At 39.6% G+C, this 19,544-nt stretch overlaps 1 protein-coding gene and 1 pseudogene across 1 annotated transcript in view; both read left to right on the forward strand.

The window, feature by feature from the left end:
* CDK14 (cyclin dependent kinase 14) overlaps window positions 1–19,544 on the forward strand; it is a 313,331-nt gene that overhangs the window by 24,947 nt on the left and 268,840 nt on the right. The gene's annotated exons all lie outside the window — the stretch shown is intronic.
* The window catches only part of LOC121353141, a 28,689-nt pseudogene continuing 18,268 nt past the window's right edge, over window positions 9,124–19,544 (forward strand).

The raw sequence follows: 19,544 nt of genomic DNA on the forward strand, positions 1-19,544 counted from the left end.
AAGTATGCGCACATGATCTTGCAGTTGTATTAAATATTTTGTTTTCATAGAATTTGAGAATGTGATACTTCTGCTATTTCATTTCAACAAGTGATGAGTGTTTAAGTCTGTAACAGACATATATTTTAAGCAGCATGATAACTTCACATTTCACAAGTATTTACATTAGAACTTTTTAGTCAAGACCTTATGTGTTGGGTTTAACCCAGACGGCAACTAAGCACCTACCAACCCCTCCCTCCCACCATGCCTCTCCGGCTCCTTGCAGTGGGATAAGAATTGGAAGAGCAAAAGCAAGAAAACCTTGTGAGTTGAGATGAAGACTATTCAGTAAGTGAAGAAAACCCACAATTGATGTACAGGCAGCCACTCACCCATTCCCACAGGTACAGTGATCCCAACCAGTTTCTGAGCAGCAGCCACCTTGGAAAGTTCAAACCCTCCATTTTTATGGCTGATCATCATGTTATGTGTCAAAGAATATCCCTTTGGTCACTTGGGGTCAGCTGTCCCAGCTGTGTCCTTGCCCACCCTCAGCCTACATCACGGGGGCAGTGTGAGAGGCAGAGAAGGTTTGGAGTCTGTGCAAGCACCAGCAGCAGCAGAAACATTGTGTGTTACCTGTTCTGCTTTGGTCTTAAATACAAACAGCACCAGATGGGCTGCTATGGGGAAAACCACCTCCAGGCAGCAGGGACAGCACTCGTTGCCTTGTTGCTCAGTTTAGGTTGCTACAAACAGCAGTACTTAAATGCTTTGGATGGGCATTAACCTTGACTTGGCAGTGCTCTGGAGGCTGGAGCTCCTGCTCTGATGGCTCTAAGGGCACCAGGTTTCCCAGAACAGCTGGGATTTATGAAAGAAGTGTTTTCTGCTGTTACTGTTAAGTGAATAATGATACCAAATGGCATTGAATTGTCTGGTGGTGCCGGAAAACCTCTGATAATGACTGTCATTTCTTAATATATTTGATATTAAACTTAAAAGGAAAGGAGTACACTGATGTCATGACAGATGTGTGTATGATTTTTTAATGTCCTGATCACACCTTTGGATTTTGTTTCATGATGTGACTTGGAAGTTTGCTGGATCTTATCTTTGTTTATCTGGTTTTGTTAGCATGAGTGGTACGTGGTATTTTACTCTACATCTTTGTGGGATTTCCTTGCTGGGAAGGGGCAGTCTGGAGGAAAAATCTCAGGACACTGAAACCATCAGGAACAGCATCCTAGTTTCCTTTCATTTGTCTAGCAAAGACACATTGTCCAGGACCTCTGTAGCTGTTTACAGATCAAAAAAAAGAAACAGTTGATCCATTCATGCCTTCTGGCATAAAGGCATCTCATGTCTTACTCTCATATCTGCTGTTTTCCCAGCAGATTCTCATGTGCTGAATAACTTCCATTCAACAAAGACTGACTAAGAACAGCACAGGCACTCAGGCATTGATATGGAGAATGCCATAAAGGGGAAATGAGAGTATATTGTTTAGAGTATATTGTTTCATCTGCCAGAGATGGAAAGGATAGGAAAGGAAAGGAAAGGATAAAAGAAGGAAGGGAGGGAGGAAAAGAAAGTTAGAAAGAAAAAGGCAATTGGAAGTGGGTACACTCCATCTTTTGTTGGTGGCAATGCTGGAGAGAGAATGGGAAAGGCCACAGATAGCTTTAGGTCACAGATGGCTTTAGATACCAGTTGGAGGATCAGAATCTGCAGCCTGGGTTACAGGGGTCAACTTGATGGTCATACTCAGAAACTTGGAAGATCATTTGGAAAGATGGACTGCCTCCTCCTCAGACAATTAATTGAAATACAAGAAGATGAAGTAATTCAAACAGAACCTAGATCTGATGCAGTCTATTGAAATATCATCTGTTTCTTGAAAATAAGGCTTTCAGATGAAGTGCATCAGAATTTTAGCATCCCCAAGGTAAAAAGTGAGAAAAGCTGAGGAAGTTAGGAAAGGTTCTGTAAGCAGAAAAAGAATAGAAACAATTATATTGAAAAGCGATTAAGTACTTAAAAATGTTATTTGATCTAGGAATTGGGTTTTTAACATGAAGCTCTGAATGTGGCATAACAATGTCAGCACCCCATCTACTGTGGTGATTTACTCCTTCAATTTTTTTTATGTTGTGAGCTGTCTCATTTGGGAGCTGCAGTTGAAAAGAGCAAATTTCTGTTCAGTGCACTAGAAAGAAGAGCAGAAATTTCTGTGTCTTTGTAAGGCAACTCATTTCACATGCATTTCAACATTTACTATTCAAATAATATTGAAGTAAAAAATAGCTCCCATTAATTAATGAGAAATAAATGTTGACTGTATTTGAAGAACCTCTGCCCAGAAGGGAATTTAAACAAATTTCAAAACATGCATGAATAATCAGAAATCTATGTTTTAAAGTTAGCCTTTGTAGCAGGGTTGTTTCTGCAGGTTTGTGGCATCTTTGTTCAGTAGTGCATAGATAGTACAGGTGTGAGAAGGTATCTGAATGGACTAATGCTGGGGTGCATAAGGATACTGAGGGGAAAAAAGATGTCTTGCCCCTCAGAAATTAAATCTGAACCCATGTGGAATTTTTCTAACAGGGTAGGAAAGTCTGATCCCTTTCAAGATCAAAACAAAACTTGAGAGGAGCACATGTGTTGGTGGCTTCCAGGCAGTTTCTGTGTCCAGTATTAGAGAAAAACATCTTCATAGTCAAGTACCTGGAAAACTTCATTAGTTTTCAAAATGTGATGTGAGGAAGTAGTTCAATAACTTATTGTGGGTAAATCAGTATATGAACATGTACTATAAATTCTGTCAGCAATTTGATCATCAATCCTGTCTGTGTTTTCTTAGCAGGTAATTTTGTCAATATAAATTGAAATTGCTTTCATTATATATTGAGGCATGAGATTCAAGCAAAAGAGAGTAAGAAAATGCCACTTCACAGTGTAATTTCCTACTAGTTGTGATCCTGAGAGCTTGTCTCTGGTAGATCTGATGAGGGAAGATAGTTAATTTGGATTTTTGAAGTCTTTCTAGCTTAAAGTGCTTAATGCAGAATGATATAATTTTCTGTTTGACATTCATCAATAGCATTTGTATTTGTATGTCAAAAGCAAGTAGTGAAAAGGAAGTAAATAGTTATAAAATAGAGATTTTAAAAGTGATACTTAAAATGTTTTTTGAAAAGTTTGGTCTTGCTCCTTCTTCCCCTTTAAGCACAAATATCCATTTTTTTTAAAACTGGGAAGGCAGATTGGAACACTTTTGTATCACTGAAAAGTACACAGAATATAGTGGTTACATATTTTTGAGGGCAGGAAGTTTGGGACAGGGTCTTGCTGAGAGGAAGTGGGAAGTCCCAAGATATTTCTTTTTCTTTCTTCCCTGGCTCTTCTGGGGAATGTCAGCCATCTGAAGTGAAATCAGCATGCTCAGAAAGTAAAACTTTTGCCAAAGTAATTCTGCAGATGGTACAAATAAACTCTATGTGGCAGAAGGATGCCAGAGAAAATCTAAGATATTTACTGTCACTTCTTTCAGCTTTGTAGCATTACTGAGACCCCTCTGAAAAGAAATGCCTTTTTTTTTTTTTATGTGAAGGCTCTGTTTTGCATTGCTAAGGAATAAAGTGTGGGAAAGAGAAGGAGCAAGACACTGTTATTTATTTCACCCATCAGTGAGCGATACTTTGAGGCAATAAGGAGATTCTCCTATAGCTGTGCTCAGCATGTTGGAAAATAAACAGGACAAAGCCTCCTTTCCAGCACAAAAGACAGAAAGCAGAGTAAGAGGAATAAAAAAAAAAAGTGTCTAGCCTGGCGGTGTTACCAGAGTAAGAGAATCAGGAGAGGGAAATGATGGAGAACACAAAGAAAGACTTGGAAACTGAGTTATTAGTTGGGAATGTGTGGAGAGGCTTTTAATAGCATGTCTCTTTGGGTTTTTCCTTTCTGAATCATGTCATACCATTCATGGACAAGTCCGTGAGGAAAAATATCCTCCAACCTTTGTGGTTTACATGTGAATGGAGGCAGCTGGTGGGAGTCATGCCAGAGGTTGCTGCTCTGCTGTCCAAAGCAATTGCCTCTCAATTGCTTGCAAGGATTGAGCAAAATGGAGCTGGTATTGCTTTATGAAAAGTTTCTCTGAAAAAGGTGTTTTTGTGATTGTGGTGTTGTGTGTTATTCAAGCACATAATGTATCAAACCAGTGCCTTATTTAAAGACTAAAGAAATATTGGTACTATGTTATTGAGGGAAGTAGAATCAAAAAGTCTCTCTTTCAGAAAACCCCAATATTTGATGGCTGTCCAAGTCTGTGGTGTGGGTTGTAGGTTGTGGAGTTGTATACAGTGTTCCCCCATTTACATCAAGCTAATCAAATGATCTGCTTCTCATTTGTGTTTGGAGGGTAATGTATTCAAGTAGCGTTGAGATACACACTGTGTTTTGGCAAGGCCATTTATTGTCTCCACCAGTGATTGCTAGGAAAAGCAGTTTATGTTGATGGTAGATTTTCAATCCCATGCCCCCTGAGCTGTCTGCAGTTGATGAGCTAATTAATTGGTGGAGAAAAATGGAGCTGAGACCCTTGCTGTATAGCATCATGAACATCCTTAGATGTGGAGGTGAATCGGGTACGTAATCCTGAACACACTGCTCATCACTGCATCTGTGTCAACCCACAGCAGCTGCTGGTTTTGAACTTGGGAACATTTAGGCTTGATTGATTAACTACTAAAATGATGTTAGCAGTAGGATTTGGATATATATTAAGCACCTGATAGGAGCACATTATAAATGTACGCTGCTGCAAACCGGTGTCTGACCTAAGCAGCGCTGAGATGAACGGGATGTACTCCAGATGAGGTTAAGTGAAGCATCCTTTCTCCCATAACTGCACAGATCAGTCACATTCATGGGCATTTGCTAAACTTGTGGTTGCAGCTGCAATATCTAAAATCCTTTAAGATACCTGGTTGGCAGAGTCTAAATGTCAGGATGGAGGGTTGCAGTCTGTGCATGTGCATGTGTATGTGCAACTTTGCTTCCTTGCTTTCTGTGCACCTGTGCAAGGTTGGCTGGGGCCACAGGTTCAGAAGCATTTAATGAACTGTAAGTCCAGATAATTCTTTGTTCTTGTATTTCATTGTCATCGCATTTGTACAGTGTTAGAAGGTACTTTCTCTCATTGAGAAGCCTGTAATGGCAGCCAGCTGAATAAATTATTTCTTTGGCTGAAGAGATAGATGCTTTTGAACAGAAGTCCTGCCTTCAAACCTGGGCAGCAAATGTTCCATACATGCCAAGTGCATGTTTTTTGTGCTTTCCCTCTCAGATGTGGTAATTTGAAATGTAATGATGTGAAGGATTGTATTTATTTTACTCATGTGTTACTAATCTGTGTAATTTAACAGCAAGCAGGGACATAAACTTCATTAAGATCCAGATGATAAAAAAAAAAAAATTGGCTGAGGTTTCTCCTTTCATTCTAATATTGAAAGCAAAAAGTGGCACTGGGATGCACAAAACTGTGATTACAAAAGCTGTTATTTTTTGCTGATTACTGCATTATAACCTGGGGTGATGGTGCAGTGGTGTTGGAAATGGTCTTCCACTTCTGCAATCTCTGTGCTTGTCTGCTGTGTATTTAGTTAGATTTGTTTGGTTTGTTTGCACTGGCAGTTGGAATACAGACAGTCCTTTGGATGACCAAGTGTCTGTTGCCTGCTGCTGGGAGCAGAGTGGTGAGTGCCTCTTCTGCAGCTGGGACAGGAAGCCAAAGAAGCCAGATGAGTTTTTTAGGTCTTCACAGAAATGAGGAAAAAAAAGGTTTTTATGTACAACTCAGAGTTTCTTTTTGGTGCCAGCTCTCATCCATTCAGAGAATTTGTCAAAACTATGGTGCTTGATTTGGCAGTATTTATTTGATTTTTTTGATTATTTTATACTTATTAAAATACTTCTGATGTAGTGTTAGCTTGAAGGAATTGGTAAAATTTCATTACAGCTATTCTTATGAGATGACTGGGGAGGAAGAGTCAAAGAAACTAACATTACCTGCCTGTTTCAACACTTAGGTATTTTTAAGCTGACTTTTAAATTCTGTATATTTTTTGACAAAAAGATTCAATTACCTCAGAGCATCTCTGCACATCAGCAGCTCAGTGTACAATATTTGCTATTGCAGCGTCAATCCTATAGTGATGGGGAAGTTCAAAGTGCACTTACAACTGATGTGTAAATCTTTCATATGAATCTTTTGACTATTTAGATGGGATATCTAGATGAGAATAAATGAATAAACATATATACCTACATATAGCAAAGCTTATTATGGTATAGACATACAATACCTGTAAATACTTAGGCTCCCACCAGTGGCACAGAAGACTTTAAGGAGCCTGCTAGCAGACATTAGTGTAGATACCAGGTTCTCCTGGCTTAAGTTTCAGTTACAGAATTGTGTAGCTACCAGTGTTCTGTTGAAATGAATGTTATAATTTTGGGGAGCAGACTATGCTGCTTCTAAGGTGCAAATGGGCGAATCTGTTTTGAAAAAAAGTTAGTCTTTTTCTTATATTTAATAAACAGTGCCTGATACATAAAAAAAAACCATTGCATTTTGGGATTTTTTAATGAAATTTTGTTTTGTTTTTAAGTTGGGGTAAGGTATGTGAGAATGCAAATAAAAGGTAGTGGAAGTCAGTATGAAAATGAGGGCATTTTAATTTGCCTTATGTTTGTAAGTACAGGAAACTACCTCATCATTAGTAAAAGAATAAAGAACAAAGGGGTGAAGAGGCCTGGAAAGTTCTTGACAGAAAGGAAATTTATGGAAATAATAAGCTTAATTTTGTGTAATTTTAAGTCCTCTAATACTTGTTTTGAAGTCAGACTTGAAAATAGCTGTGCCATCACGGGCCAAGACTGCCACCACTGCAGGGCACAAAGCTCACACCAAAGTGTGGAGCAGGTGAAACCTGGAGCCTGAGAGTTTGGGCCGCTGCTGCTGGGGTTAGGGACCAATCCCAACAGCAGCACTTCCAGGTTTTTGACACAATTTCTCTGGATGCTGACAGCTTCTCTGAAGTTGCCCCCTCAGTCTTGTAGGAAGTCTCTTAGGCTGAGGATCTTAGGCCTGGTTTGGATATCTCAGGTGTCAAACTACTTGAATGCATCTGGTTGCACATTTGGGTAATGACCCTACAGAGCTCGAAATGTATTAACTACAAGGGTGTATTTAAAGCTGCAAAGAGGTAAACCCAAAACCCCTTCAGCCTTCAATCTGTGTTTTTCTCTTTTTTGTACAGGTAGATAAGGCTGAAGTTAAGGAAATTTTTTAGTCCAGCCAGTTAAATCTAGCTCTGGAAGTAAGGCTTTAAGCTGTTGCATCTTCCACAACTTAATATTTTTAAACTTGGGTGGGCAAGAATGTTTCATATGCTTTCTGGTTTACTACAGCAGCTTTTTTACTGTATAAACACGTTTAAAATTTTTCTGGCAGTTACTTTTTTGGGAAGAGTGAAAAAATTTAAAAATGCATCAAGCCCATAGTTTAATGAATCAGTATATTTAAAGAGCTTTAGTATGGAAAACAGATATTAAGTTGTCTGTATTTGTTGTAAATAAAGGCTATTCAAATGAGCTGGTATGGTATTTGTTCTATAGCAGTTATTGCCAGGAGTCAGTTATTTGTCATTTGATGCATTACTATAGTGTGGTAAGATAGATTTTGCAGGAGATAGATTAACATTTTTTATGCCATTATTTTTCTTATTGTCAGAGTAGAACACTGAAAATAGGTGTCATGCATGTATTTGATTAACTGGGTGTGAGTTCAAAATGAATTCAACCTTACACTGGGACAGAGAAAGCTGGAAAATTCTTGTGTACAGCATCCAGTGATTTAATTACTTAATTTCTTAAGTATGGCCTTTTGATGTTTGAAACTCTGACATGCACTGGGATATTTTATATGGTAGGAACTGCCTTTAGAAACAGAGGAATTAACCACAGAAATCTCTTGTTGAAAATGAATGCTTTTGTTTCTGCCATGTAAAATAGTTGTAGTCTCTGGAGTAGTTCTTTCTTCTTGCTTATATCCCCTTTGGATTTAAAGTGTTGTCATGTAATTTGTAGGCAAAAGAGCCATTTTTCTTCTGTGGAGTATTTTTTTTTTTTTTTTGTGCATTCGGTTCTTGATTGTGCAAGTCTCCCCAAGGGGGAAAAAAAAAAAAGATGACTTAAAGAATGAGGTGCAGCATGAGTTGAAGCATTTGACAACCTGTTGCATTAAGCTGGTTTTGGCAGGAGTAGTCATATGGCATTTGATGACCAGACTTTTTATTAGTCATGGTGTTTCAGCAAAGTCTCTCTGAGAAGGACTTCAACATTGTACAGTGTGGGGAGTTGACATTGGCTGGACACCAATTGCCCACTGTCTATTACACCCATCTTCAGCGGGGTGGAGGAGAGAGAAAATAAGATGGAAAACATGTGAAGATCAAGATAAAGGCAGTTTAATAGGGTAAAGGTCACATGCATGGAAGCAAAGGAAAACAGAATACTTTATTCTCTGCTTCCCATCAGCAGGTGATGTCCAGATACTTCCCAGGAAGCAGGGCTTCAGTGCTCCTAGCAGGTGCTCTGGAAGACAAACATTCTAATGATAAATGCTCCCCCCCCACCTTTCTCTACCTTTTTTTAGGTTTTATTGCTGAGCAGATGCCACATGGTATGGAATATTCCTTTGGTCAGTTGAGCCAGCTGTCCTTGCTCTGGCCCCTCCCAAAATCTTGCCCAGCTCCAGCTGACAGGTAGAGGGGTTGAGACGTTTGAGAGGCAGCACAGATGCTGTGCCAGCTCTGCTCTGCAGTAGCCAGAGTGTTCATCAGCACCTGGCAGGCCACTGATACAAAGCACAGCACCGTCAGGGCTGCTCTGGGGAGATGGGCTCCATCTCAGCCAGAACCATGGGTGGCTTTGGTCTGTGCAAACATCCTAGCCATTAGGATCTCTGGAGTTATGACTTTGTTTCCCAAAGCATTATCCTAGAGAAACTGATTATGTCTTGGACAGCATACTCTTTGGTAGGTTAAAAACTGTCTGGATGTCTGTGCCCAGAGAATGGTGGTGAATGCTGCTACCTCCAGTTCGTGGCTGGTCACTAGTGGGGTGCCCCAAGGCTCAGTACTGGGACCAGTCTTGTTTGATATCTTTAATGATGATCTGGACCAGGGATCAGTAAGTGTGCAGATGGCACCAAACTGTGTGGAAGTTTTGATCTGCTGGAGGGTAGGAAGGCTCTGCAGAGGGATCTGGACAGGCTAGACTGATGGGCCAAGGCCAGTGGTATGAGAAAAGTGAAGTACCAGGTATTTACATGAGTCACAACAGCCCCCTGTAGTGCTACAGGCTTGGGAATGAGTGGCTGGAAAGCTACCTGGTAGAAAAGGAGCTTGGGGTGCTGGCCAGGAGATGGCTGAACACGAGCCAGTGTGTGTGCCCAGGTGGCCAAGAAAGCCAGTGGCATCCTGGCCTGGATCAGCAGTAGTGCAGCCAGCAGGAGCAGGGCAGTGACTGTCCCCTGTACTCGGCACTGGTGAGGCTGCACCTCAGACACTGGCTCAGCTGTGGTACATTGAAATGATGTCCAGAGAAGGGCAACTAAGATGGGAGAGGGTCTGGAGCACAAGACTGATGAGGAGCAGCTGAGGGAGCTGGGTGTGTTTAGCCTGGAGAAAAGGAGGCTCAGGGAAGATGTCATTGCTCCATATAACTGCCTGAAAGAGGTTGTGGCCAGGTGCAGGGCAGCCTCTGACCCCAGGTAGAGTGGGTAAGAGTGGTAGTGGGCAGGATGAGAGGAAATGATCTCACCAGGGGAGGTTTAGACTGCTTATTAGGAAAAATTCTTCAGATAAAAGGGTTGTCAAGCATTGGAACAGGTTGCCCAAGGAGATGGTTGAATTGCCATCCCTGAAGGTACTAAAAGATGCAAAAAAAGTAAATGTAAAAAAAAAAAAAGACATTAAAAAGACTTAAAAGTGTAGATGTAATGCCTGGGGACATGGTTTAGTGGTGGCCTTGGCAGTCTTGTGTTAACAGTTGGAATGGATGGTCCTAAAGTTCTTTTCCAACCAAATTATTCTACAATAAGATGATTCTATATCCTAATTTTTGTGGTAAAGATTTAGCAAAGCTTACCTCATTTTTTTACACTGGAAATTTTAATGTTGAGCATCCCCTTTTTGAATGGGCTTCTTTACAATAAATTTGATTCTCACAACCTCCATTCATGTTCGTTCACATTAGGTGTTTTAATACATTAAAATTCACAAAGACAGGTAGATAATAAAAATAGAGTAGTTAGAAGAAAATTTAAAAGGCTGTTTCTTAATCTATTCTTAATCTGATTTAAAACAGACTGAAAGAGTTCCTTCAATGGATCAACTTTCACTTGTACTGGGCTTCTTTAGTGCAGTAGGATATTAGTGCAGTCTATTGTGGGAGAAGTTAAGTGACCTCAGATTGGAGGATGTTCTATTAAAATATGGGCAAGCAAATGAGTTCTCTTTGATTTTTGTTTTTGTGGTATTTTAACACTGGCTGGAAATTAAACTCCAAATAAGTCAGTCCCCTTTCTCCTGCCCCTTCTGATAAGAGAGGGACAAAAGCAGAGAATATGGGTCGAGATAACAATTTTCTGGAAGCACAAAGCAATGAAATAAGAAATGCATGGTAGCAGAAGCAATATTAAGAACAAAAGTATGCAAAAGAGAAGGTGATTTACACACAGAAGGTGTTCAGCACTTCGACTTAGTTCCATGTGGCAGCCGGGACAAAGACAGGATTGTGGCCACTTCCTGCGGCTGGGTCTTCCTGTCCCTGAGCCCAAGCCAATAGAAAGCAATGACAGACAAATCCCCAAAGGGGAGACTGTCCACATCTCACCATGCCACCCCTTTGGATGCTGGGCTGGATTCCCCACAGCAGCCAAGGGTGTGGCTGCTTTGCCCGCTCTGCCTGGCTCTGCTTGGCTCCCTTCAGCTCAGGCTGGCTCGGGTTGGCCCCAGCTGGGCTCAGGCTCGCCTCCAGCTCCTGGTTCCACACGGTGCTTCCAGCACCAGCGCCTCTTCTCTGCTCATCCCAGAGGAATGGGTGGGGCATGGCATCCTGGCTGAGGATGGAGTCCACAGGGCAGAGCCTGACCACCTGTCTGCTGGAGAGAAGGAGGCCAAAGGGTGCACTGCCAGGGCTGTGTTCAGCTTTTCTTTCCCCTGAAACCAAGCCCTCCATTGATGATGTGGGTGGTATAAAATGGCAATATAGCCATGCCCACACAGTGCTGAGCTCTGCTCCTTCACTGCAGACAGAACAGTTGCTTATATTTCAACATAAGCTCCTGCTACAAAATGAGACTGTCATTGCTTAACTTTAAAGTAGATCACTGCATAAAAGTCACTGCTTCTGTTAACTCTGTTGCCCAAAAAGAACATTAGCTTCTGTTTTATAAATTGTCTTGAAGTTGTCAGTTTCATTTTTAAAGCTGTTCCTTCTGTGCTTAGCACCAGCAAGAGGCTAAAGGAAAATACACCTGTCTGTGTCTGCATTCAATACAGGAGAATCACGTTCAGCAAATATTTGAAGACCATTGTATATGGTGTGTGAAACCAGAAGTAGATCAATACTAAGCAAGCTGTTTCCTACAAAATATTTATACAAACAGAATTGAAGTGGATGTGGAATAATTTATTATTCATACAGGATCAGGGAGAATTTTCTGCCTACACAGTAACTCTGAGAACTGAATACTGCAGTTGAATAAAGGATTTCAAAATTGTAAAGGGAATGGGAACCTCAAAATTATTTTTTTCTCTGTGATGTATTGGGAAGTATAAAAATGTCCAACTCCAAACTATTGTGTTACCACCTGAGCAAATGACACTAACTCATGATCAATAAACCTCCCTTTGCCACCAAGCTCCATTGGAACTGGTAGGAGGCAACAGCTGGATTCTAAATGATTTTGTACAAACTGGAAAACTAAAAAAACCTAATTTCCCCTAAAGGTCACTCTGGGCATGGGACTGTGCTGTAAAATTGTCATTAGTGGGGATCTGAAGGGCTCTGCTGGTCTCTTCTTATTCAAGTGGAAAAAGTCTTTCTCCTTCCCTGAAATTGTTTTAATTTTGGCACAAAACATTTTTGACATGCCAAAATATAATATACTTGCAACGGTTGGTAATTGTTTTTTAAAGAATATTTTAGGACTAGAGTGAGCCTGAATGCTTTTGAACAAATTAGTTTCCAGTAGTTGTGTCCCACCCAAAACTGGTTCCAGAACTTTGCTCTGGGAGTCTCTATTGCCTGTTGTACCACAATGTATACAACATTCAAGCTGTAAGAGAAGATAATACAGCTGTTTCATTAATTAGGTACCTTCTCTTGACTGTATATGCAAAATAATTTTTAGCTGTACACTCGATAAAGAAAGTTTAGGTAAAATGGATGTCTGAAAAATTGTCTTACTGTGAATGAAGTAAATATTGGTGCAGCAGATCTTTGTAATATCTTTTAGTTTGACTTGTTTAACTTGATTAAATATGTCTTCTTCTAACCCAAGATTTACCAATATATTTTTCATTTACCTTGGGTTTTTTTCCAGTTTTGTAAAACAATGCAGCATTCTTTCTCTGCCAGCAAGAAGTGTGTGTCTATTGCTTCATGAAATGGAAGCACGTTGAGATCTCACAACAAACAGCTCCAACTATTTTTAAAATTATTTTAGATAACTGCAGATGAATTATTTAATACAGCATATACCTTTTTATAAATTAAAGTGGATGAACCAGTAAGCCTTATGTGCATCTTCTATTTCTGTCTTCCCATCCTTTCAGCCCCACACAAATCCTAATTCTCTCACTTCCCTTTCAAAATGCCCTTTGTTTCCTTCTCTCTCTCTGCACATCTGGTTGTCCTGTTCTTCCCCCTTCCCCCCTCCAGCTTGATAGTCTCATTTTTAAAGCTTTGTTCTGCAAAGTACATAATTAAGCAGTAAGACATGACAGGGCATGAATATCGTTGTATTAATTGAGGGGAGAGAGAGAGGGAAACTGAAAGAAAACTACAGAGAAACAATACCAGCTGGCACTCCATGGGTGTATAATTTGCAATTCATTTAGGAGAAAGCTCGTCCATGGGGTGGAATTTTCACTGGAAAGTGATGGCCAAGCCCATGTACCAAATGGATGCTTCTCAGACAGGGGCTTTGCTTTGCACTTGGGGCAGCATGACGGCTGCAGCTCCCGCTCCTTAGACCTGCTCTGATCTCTGCTGCTGGCCTTTTGTGACCGAGGGGGCTCTGCAGCCAAAAATCTATTAACTGATCCACGGAGATGGATGTCTCTTTTTGATGGCTGTTGCAGTGCAAGTGACATTTTTCTGCTGAGAAGTAGGTGTTAATAGTATCGTTCTGTACTTAGCTAAAGTGACTGTAACATCTGTCCAGTGCTAGTAATTCTAACAGCTATTTTCACTTGAAAATGTGTGAAGAAAATACTAATGAATGGTTGGCAAGGGCCTGCAAGTGTGAAGTCTCTACTGCCTATCTCTATGTCCAAGTGGCATACAGTAAACTTTGTCTCTGAGGAAGAAGAAAGAGGGCAAATAAAATCTCTTCCCCATAAGAAAAGAGCAAGCTGGTAGCAGTCACAGTGGGGAGAGCTGCGAGAAGTAACAGTGTGCACAGAGCAACCAGCCCACTGTGCTAAAACTGGAACTGCTTTTTAATTTTATGTAAATTTTGTGATGTTTTAGTACTTTATACACACCAGAGTGGAAAAATGAAAGCTGTAGCGATGTGTGCAGTTGGGCTGGGTCAGACTGAAAGCTTTAAAAAGAAAAATTCAAAATGAATTCAATCTCTTTCTGGACTAGGCCAGTTTGCATTACAAATGCAATCCTGAGTTGAAGTGAATCTATAGAACATGCTTACAGATATTTGAAACAACAAGGCCTCTGCAGGTAGATGTAATTGGGAATTAAACATGTAGTTTAACTTCTTAATCTGTGTGCGTGTGTGAGCATAATGATACATCACTGTGCTAGCCTGTGATAGTACAAAGTGGTAAGGATCAGAGATGCACTTCATGACAACTAATAAAGTACAGAACATTTTGTCTGTTTTCTCAGACTTTCATTCCTCCCAGCTACTGACCGGCTTCCAAAAAAATGCCAAGGCATTGGTAAAGAGTGGTTCAAGAAACACAGAGAACTTATTCAAAAAATCACATGAAAAATTGCTTCCTCTTCTGTACATTTTGAAGTTTGATGTAAGACATGAAAATATTCAGGTGATCTTGGTTGTTTTCTTGGCGGCACCATCTTTCCATTCATAAAAGAAGTGGCAGGCAAATATGCAGCACTAAATGTAGTTTTATTACACAGATGCTGTGCAGCATGTTTATACATATATGAATCTGCATCATATATGAAAGTAATATATTTATATACAATTGGTAAAGCTCTGGCCACTAGTTTTAATGATGAACAGCTTTTTCCTTCAAGAAAGTAGTTTTTAATGTGAGGGTTTTTTTAAAACAAGTTTTGATACTGAAGCATCAGAACAATAGAAGGACCAAAATTCTTGTGGGCAGTTGTGTTGTTCAGAAGAGATTCCAGATAAAACATTCCAGATTCTTCTTAGTAATTATCCTAGGCCAGAATAGGAACTTTGCTTTCATGCCTTTTTTCCTGGCCACTGGAAAAGACAGCCTTGTTCTAATTTTGTCTATAAAACAAACATAATTCTGTTAACTCCATTCATCCTGTAGACCAACTTACCTCATGCAGTGATTTTTGATCTTCCAGAATTCCCTACATTGTAGTGATTTCTTTTTATTTTGCCTTCTTTCTTGGAGGGTGGGCAATACTTTCATCTTCCATGCCAAGGTCGGGTGGCTGCAACTTGTGTGCTCTGAGGTGTATGTGCTTGCAGTTGATGTAGTTGCTTTTGTTCCTCATGAGCTGGGCTTCATTCCCTTGTTGGGTTTTTAGAGGCCAGCAATCTGTGAGCAGTGCCTGCTGAAGGTACTGAGAATTGAACACGGCTACACGTGGGCAGAACATGGTACTGCTTTGAAAACTGTAGATGTTAATTTTTGCATTCTGTTTTATACTAGAGTAGCTTTGAGAAGGTTGTCTTGGTCTCTTGGGAGAAATTCTGCCATGAAGATAAATGAATAAATAGTGAAAACTCATTGAATGACCCTACAATAAAAAAAAGAACTTAGGCTATTTCTTGTATCTTATTTTCCTGAAGATGTTGAAATGTAGGAAACAATGGGGAAGGAAAAAAATGTTTTTCACTACATTTTATGGTGTTTCTGCTGCCTAGATTCTGTCACTGTTGCTTTATGGAGTACCTTACTTCCACATTTGCATCCAAATTGAGCTAGACCCTTCTGAAGCAGGGCAATTAAAAAAAAATTAATACTTACTTTCTTCCCCCTGAGATTTAATTATGGCCACAGCATCATCAAGGAATGGATATTATGGATTTTGACTGAAATATCATGGAAGAAGAGTGGGAACAAGATGAATTCAGCTGGTTTTGTGACTTCTGATGAAGTTGCAGAGCCCTGTGTACCAATCAGTCTTCCAATTAAGTGTATTTAAACCTTGGGAGGCGCTTGCTGCAGCTCTTATTTTTTTTAGAACCAATACTTAAGGGGGAACTTCCAGTTTCCCCTTAAGACTTTGTTTTTCACAACCCCTAGGTGAGGATACCTTATTATCCTCACCTGAATAAAGGAGTGTCAGACATCCTCAGAGTCTGCATGACTGTAAGTAACTGAAAATCAAATTGTTAGACATTTGTCCTTCAACTTCTTCTTTCTCATCTCCTCCTTTCCTTCCAGTGCTTTCCTGCATGGTTACAGATGACGTTTGATTTCTGTCATGTTTTCCTTGTTTTGTCTCACCTGCTCAGAATTTCTATAAGAATTCAAAAATTCTGCTTTATTTTCCCCTTATATATTAAGTGTTGCAACCCAGGCTTCAGGCTTTGCAGCTTCTTCCTTATAGTGGAGTATTAAAATATCTTGTCTGTTTAATATAGTTTTGGCTTGCATCAAGAAGGTTCCTGTCCAGGTTTCCAAACAGAGAGTGATGGGTAGCTTGCCCTTGTCTTTGACTGCATGGTAAAAACCCATATTCTTACTCTACTTTTGTTGTATCTTTGTTGCCATAAGAATAATTTCTCATTTGTTATATGGCAGCACTTTGGTTTTTCAGATGTTAATGGCAATGGAAGTTCTTTCTGCCCACTTTTTGTCCATGATTTGTTTAGTCCTATTTTTAAATCTCATTATATTCATATATTTAGTGTGTTTTGTATATGTATTTTTATTGATTACATAATAAGAATGTACTTTTTATTTGAGAACTTGATCCTTATTGAAATCCTAAGGTCAAGAAACCCATACGCCAAATGTTTATGTTGGTAGCAAAATTGCTAGAAAGGGCCATTGTGTTGCAGTATCCTTCAGTTTGTGGAAGATTTTGGTAAACAGGAAGGATTTCAGAGACCACTAGTAAAGAATGAAATATTACTGGAACTGCAAAAATCTGTGGCAAGCTATGGCAAATTTGATTGCATTGGGATGGATATGAAGGACAACTGTTTAAAATAGTAATAAATATATAAATGTTTGAAGTTGGAAATCAAAAGAACCATAGAGTCAATGCAAATGCTACAGCTGAGAGAATTCTTACCTGTTTAGAAAATCTGGATGAATAATAGTATTTTCCCAAATTACTGGGTTTGGAAGTGCCAGTGCAGCATTAACCCAAGTTAATGGGCAGCTGTTGCACAGTGGATCTATTTCCTGGACTGCCAAGTCTGCCTCTAACTTCAATGTGATGCCTTGCAACAGGAAATTAGGTTATGGGAATGCCATATAGAGTTGTAGCAGAAAGCCTAATTCAGATAAGAAATACAGCCCATAGAAGTATGAATCGGAGAAAGAAAATGTGGGTAGAACACAACCTTGTCCTTTATAAACAGAAGTAGTTTTCGAGTGAAAACTAGAAAAGATTTAAACTTCTTGATTATTTTCTACTGGAAAATCAGCTTCTTTCTCATAAGAGCAGAATAATTTAGAAAAGCTGGTGCAGCCAGTTTTCATTAAAAAAGGATTTGGCTGGAATTGTTTTATTTTGTATTTGTGTGTGTGTGTTTTGGGGTGGGGAGATGTTGACTGAGGTTGTCTGTGGTGTGGCTGCTTTTCCCAATCACCAAGGAAAAGTAGTGGAGTTTCAGAGTCAGTTTTCTAATGGTACTGTGGAGTATTAACTATTTTAAAAAAGTTTAAAAATCAGTTGAGATGGACAATTGTCAGAAACTGTTTCAATTTAGGCAGTTCTTCCCTGAGAAAATCTTGCTTTCCAAGGTGTTTAAGGATGAATGTAGATGCTTTCCAACCAGTGGAAGAAACTGAAAGTCTTGCAAGTCTCTAAAGCAGTAAGCTATTCCCAGTGCACGTAGCTTCACAGTAATATAGTGGGCAAAAATTTATGCTTGATCTCAGCTGGTTGTCAGTGCCCTGGAGCATGAAGGCTGAGGTTCTTGCAATTTTTAGTCTAGTTACAGAGGCTATTAATCATTATGTTCAATCCGTTCTTGGATACTGCTAAGCTCTTTGTTCAATATGTTCTGAGCTATTGAACCTCACAGGTCAATTACACAGTGTTTATAAAACTAATTCTAGATTTTGACCAGCAATGCAAACATAACCCTCGGTGAGACCAGCTCTTGCTTTTAAGTCAACTGTTGTTTTCTCTGTTACATTGGTGAATGGAAAAAAACCATCAAACTGATAAAATATTCAGGTTTCATACAGAGGGAAAGGCAGCTAAGTGCAGATGAGCTGTGGAAATTTCTGTCACCCTGTCTTTGTTTTTGTTCAGGTTTCTCAGTGGTAATTTTGGGGTTAGTGTTAATGCTTAACAGTCTGTTGACCTCCCATGTCTCAATGGGCAGTTTCCTCCAGTGGATGGATATCTGCCACTGTTGCAGTGCTGGGATTTTATTCCCTCCATCTGGAGTAGAGTGATGCTCAGCATTTTTAGGTAGTGTGAAATTTCATTCTTCACTCCCCAACAAGTGAGGCATATGCTCAGATAGAGACCTGGGACGTGATTCCCCCTGGTTTTTTCTTTCTTTATTTTTCTTCAATCACTGATAATTCATTAGTCTGATACTGGTGATGTACTAAGAAAAAAACCCGAAAACCGAAAACCAACAACAACAAAAAACCTCATAACAACAAAAACACCAAACAAACAATTCAAAACAAAACAAAAAACCTCCAAAACCAACCCCAATCCAAAACAAAATGCCAAAATATACAATGAAAATAACTGGACCCCAGTATTTTGTTACACATTCTGTAAATTTCAGGAAACTATAGCTGTCAATTTGTAAAAGGTTTTCAGCTTCCCAGACAATTTTGTGGGCTTGGGAGAAGACCATCTGGAGGAGAAACGGAGCATATCCAATGATTGCAGAGGAGAATCATCACCAGTATCATACTCAATTAATGCAAATGTTCAGCTGCTGAATTGCTGCATAAAAAGCTGACACAACAACACCTTGATTTTTACCTTGGGGAAAATTCTTATAAAAAATCTCCCAGTTCTGGGAATGAAAATTACATGTAATTAGGAGCATAGGCCAAAAGTTACATGTTTCTTTCTCTTTTAGGAAGTGTGGTAGCTGGCTAATTTGTGTGCTATGAAATGAAAACTTTCTCTAGTGTAACATGCATTTCATCATGAGTTGAATAGGCTAGGAATTTTTCTTCCAAAATTAAAGGTGCTTCTTTTAGGACATATTTTTCCAGCTTGTACAGGCAAAGATTACATTTCTTCTTTTGAAATGCTGAGTGTTGAGCATCTCTGAATCTGTACTTCTACATGTGGGAAGGGACCTTCCCTTTCTTCTGCATTCATTTCCCCTGACTGGCCTCTGCAGTGAGGCTGTTTGGGAGCTGGCCAGTTTCTGTTCATTATGCAGGAAAGATACCAGACTCACAAAGATTTTCATTTGTAGATACTGAAACCTTTTACAAAGCAAAATAAAAAATTGTGTATCCCATTTTAACCAAACAGGGATTATTAGAGCTGCTTTGTGATTTTCTAAGCAAGACAAATGTATACATTCAAGTAACTAAGAAATAATGTGGGGATTTTTTTCCTGTTAGATTCCAAATCTCATTTGGAAATCTTTCAAATGTGAGTAGATAAATTGGACTGAGAAGTCCAGTTAGCATCACCAGCTTACTCAATACTGTGCTCTTTCAGCTTCCAGTGAGTTACCAGAAACACTCTACTGCAGGGATGGTCTACTGATGCAGCAGTAGAAAGAAATCTATGGAACTGTATGATAATTCAGGTCAAGAAGTACCTGAGGAAATCTCTTGTACAACCACTCCCTCAAAGCATGATCAGCTATGAAATTAGACCAGATTACTCAGAGATTTTTCTAG

This window comes from Pyrgilauda ruficollis, unplaced genomic scaffold, assembly GCF_017590135.1.
Source record: "Pyrgilauda ruficollis isolate IOZ18807 unplaced genomic scaffold, ASM1759013v1 scaffold2, whole genome shotgun sequence".
Classification (NCBI taxonomy): Eukaryota; Metazoa; Chordata; class Aves; order Passeriformes; family Passeridae; genus Pyrgilauda; species Pyrgilauda ruficollis.